The following is a 3,767-nucleotide window of genomic DNA, read 5'->3' as shown; positions in this document are numbered from 1 at the left end:
GGGGGGGGGGCACCGGCTCCAGGGTCTCCCCCTAGTGCACATCTCCCAGGGCCTCAGGGAGCAGATCTTGGAGTTGGGTTGGAAGATTGGGGGTGGGGATAGGAGCAGGGTGAGTCAGGAGCGGCAGCCCTCCAGGCGTTTGGACTCATCACTGGCAGGTGTGGGACTCGCAGCCTCTCCCCGTTGGCAGCACTTACCTGGTCCTGTCCGGCCTTGGAAGTGCGGACCGATGAGCAGCATCCAGCAGTCAGAATCTGGTCAGTCTGAGTCAGTTCCTGGTCCAGTCAGCCGTGGGATGGGGCAGAGCCACCAGTCCAGCCTTGTGCCTGGGGGCGCATCTTGGGCTAGACCGTCCCCAGAGTGGCAGCTGCCGTGCTCCTAGGGAGTAAGCTGCAGAGCCCTAGGCCAGGGTTCAAGGCCTGCTGGAACACCAGTCCCATATTCCCTTGTCCAGGGGGCGTCCCCGTGATCTGGGTGCTGGGAGCCACTGTGGGAGCGAAGAGGGCAGCAGGCCACTGGGGACTCAGGAGGAGTGGCAACTGGACTGACCATGTGGCTCTCCCGGTCAGCATTTTCCCTCAGGGCCATGCTGGTGACCCAGGTCTTTGGGCACTGTGTCAATGAGTGTGTCTGGAGCCAGAATCAGCTGCATAATTTGCAGGCCCCCAAGTAAAACAAAAATGCAGTCTCCTGTTAAAAAGTTATTAAGAATTTCCAGAAGGGGGCGCCTGGGTGGCTCAGTGGGTTAAGCATCTGCCTTTCCCTCAGGTCCCCATCCCACAGTGGGATCTAGCCGAGCATCAGGCTCCCTGCTCAACGGGGAGCCTGCTTCCCCCTCTCCCTCTGCCTCCCCCCCCCGCCCCTGCACTTGCACACATGTGCACTCTCTAATAAATAAATAAAATCTTTTTTAAAAAGAATTTCCAGGAGACACTAAAGCATTAAACCCAGTATGGGGCGCCTGGCTGGCTCAGTCAGTGGAGCATGTGACTCTTGATCTCAGGATTGTGAGTTCGAGCCCCACATTGGAGGTAGAGTTTACTTAATTAAAAAAACAAAACAACAGCAACAACAAAACCTAGTATGGGCTCTTCTGAGCTTGGGGTCCTGCATGACTGCCCAGGTCACATGCTATGAGTCTGGTCCTACCTGGAACCATGGCTCAGTCACTCTGATCAGCTCCCGATCCCAAGGCTGGCCAAACTCAGTGGGTGCACAGACGCCCCTGCCTTTCTCAGGAAAGATCCAGGAGCTGCTGGAACTGCTTTAGGCAGTCCCAGGGAGCAATTATTACTCACGGCACAAGTGTAGGGTCTCCTTGCCCCTCAGAAGATAAGGCCCAAGTTATCCCCAGACTGAGAGTGCCCTGCTTTTACCAGGGGACGGGCTGGAGAGGGTGAGCAGGGCAGTGATGGGCTTGGGATGGGTTGAGGAACAATGTTATGGTAGAAGGTGAGGAGTGGGAGGTGTAGGCCATGGGGCTAGGCTAGCTGGGTAAGTGGCTTTTGCCTGAGCTAGACCCGGGGTGCTGTCAGCTTTGAAGGGTTAGAAAGACATGCCAGTCCCTCGGGCTCTGGGAGGATGCTCAGATCTGTCAGTGCTTCAGGTTGGGGACTCAGTTTCATCTAGGAAGGCAAAGTTCCTGCCCTCCTGGAGCTGACAACCTTAAGAGGGACAAACACTGAAGAGCTAACTTGTATACTGCCAAAGTGGCAGGGAAGGGGGATGGGGTCCCCCTAGCTAGGGGATCAGGGAAGACCTTTCCAAGGATGCAGCATTTGAGCTGATGAGGAGCTGGGGGCCATGGGGAGCTCTGGAGAAGAGCACCTGCGCAAGGGGATGGGAAGTGTAAAGGGTGTGATGCAGGGACAAACTTTTGGCTGGACAGAAGAGGAGAGCATTGGAAACACATTGTGACTGCAAGCAGGATCTCTTTGCCCATCCTCCACTTGTTCCTTAAAAAGAACACCCCCCCCATGTTTAACTAGGCATACTGTCCCACAGAATAAAGACTGCATTGCCCAGCCTCCATTACAAATAGATATATGTGGTCTTGAGACTAATTCCTGGCCAATGTGATATAAGAATCGGTATGTATAATTTCCAAACATGTCCTGAAAGGGAGGGGTTTGCCTATCTTTGCCAGTTCCTCTTTTTTCCCTCTGGACTAGAACGCACCCACAATGACTGGAGCTCAAGCAACCATCTTGGACCATGAGGTAGAATGAATGAGTTGAGGAGGGCACAACAACAAGATAGAATTGTAGAGCTTGAAGACTGCAGCTGCCCTGCCAACTCTGGATGGCTTTTCAACTCTTTGCAAAAGAGAAAAACTTCTATGGTTTACGCTATTGTTATTTGGAGTTTTCTAACGCTTGTAGCCAAGCCCCTGATTCTAATTAAAAAAAAAAAAAGATTGTTAGCTTCAAGGGGTGGTGGGTGGGTGGAGATTCGGAAGCTTCAAGGAAAAAGAAAAGGCAAGGTGTGAAATAGTCTTCCCAGAGAATGAAAGACAAACTGGATAAAGAAAGTGTAGTAAGATTTTCTGGCTGCATAGAGAGCCCACTTTTAGATGTGTGTTGTAAATTTTTTAAAATTAAAAAAAATTTTAAAGCCCAACTCAGGGCTCGATCCCAGGACCCTGAGATCATGACCCAAGCCAAAGGCAGACACTTAACCAACTGAGCCACCCAGATGCCCCGTGTGTTGTAAATTTAAAGAACGAGTGAGTGTGGTTTTATGTTTTTCTCTAGCAAAGTTTTGCTGCTCGGATGCAGGTATGGAGTAGGAAGACAGTTTGGTCTAACAAGGGTTGGGAATTAGTAAGGACAATATTATAAGAGTGTGGGGTTCGGGGAAGTGATTATAATTTTGGACTATGGGACTTGAGCTGGGAAGGCAGAGTGTGAGGACAGGAGTTGAGAGGCAAAGAACAAGGAGCTTCAGTTCTCTATTGATATACAACCAACCACCCTAAACTTAAGGGCTTAAAACAGCAAATACTTACTCATTGTTTTGTGGGCTGGCTGGGCTCAGCTGGGTGGCTCCTGTCCACACATGTAGCTGGTGTCGCTCATGTGGCTGCATCAGCTGGGAGCTCAGCTGGGGCCAGATGTCCAAGTTAACGCCCATCCTCCAGGGCCGCTTTTCAAGTGGTGTCTCATCTTTCAGGAGACTATTTTGCTACTGGTTTCCAAGAAGACTAGCCCCAGTGGGCCACAATCCCATTAAGCCTCTGTACGCATCATTCATGCTAATGTCCTAGTGGCCAAGCAAGTCACATGTCCAAGCCCAGAGTCAGTGTGGAAAGGGTCTACCAAATACATGAAAACCAGGAGTTTTATAGGGGGTCATGAATGTAGGCAGTCCACCACCGTCCACCCTCTGGCCTCTCCCAAGGCCGCCAATATCCCATCACAGCACCCAGCTCAGACTTCAAGTCCAGGATCTTGCATCTAAGTCAGGTCCAGGTGCAAATGAGGTTGCTCAGGTATCCTTCCTTGGGTGCAACCCAGCTGTGTGGGTCCTCAGTGCAGAGACCCATGAACTAAAAAAAAAAAACAAAAAAAAACACAAGTTCTTGGGGCACCTGGGTGGCTCAGTCTTTAAGCGTCTGCCTTCGGCTCAGGTCATGATCCCAGGGTCCTGGGATCGAGGCCCACATCGGGCTCCCTGCTCGGCGGGAGGCCTGCTTCTCCCTCTCCCACTCCCCCTGCTTGTGTTCCCTCTCTCGCTGTCTCTCTCTGTCAAATAAATAAATAAAATCT

The sequence above is a fragment of the Phoca vitulina genome, unplaced genomic scaffold (assembly GCF_004348235.1).
Source record: "Phoca vitulina isolate PV1807 unplaced genomic scaffold, GSC_HSeal_1.0 scaffold18, whole genome shotgun sequence".
NCBI classification, from domain to species: Eukaryota; Metazoa; Chordata; class Mammalia; order Carnivora; family Phocidae; genus Phoca; species Phoca vitulina.
The sequence above is the reverse complement of the archived record's forward strand: the minus strand, read 5'-3'. Positions refer to the sequence as shown.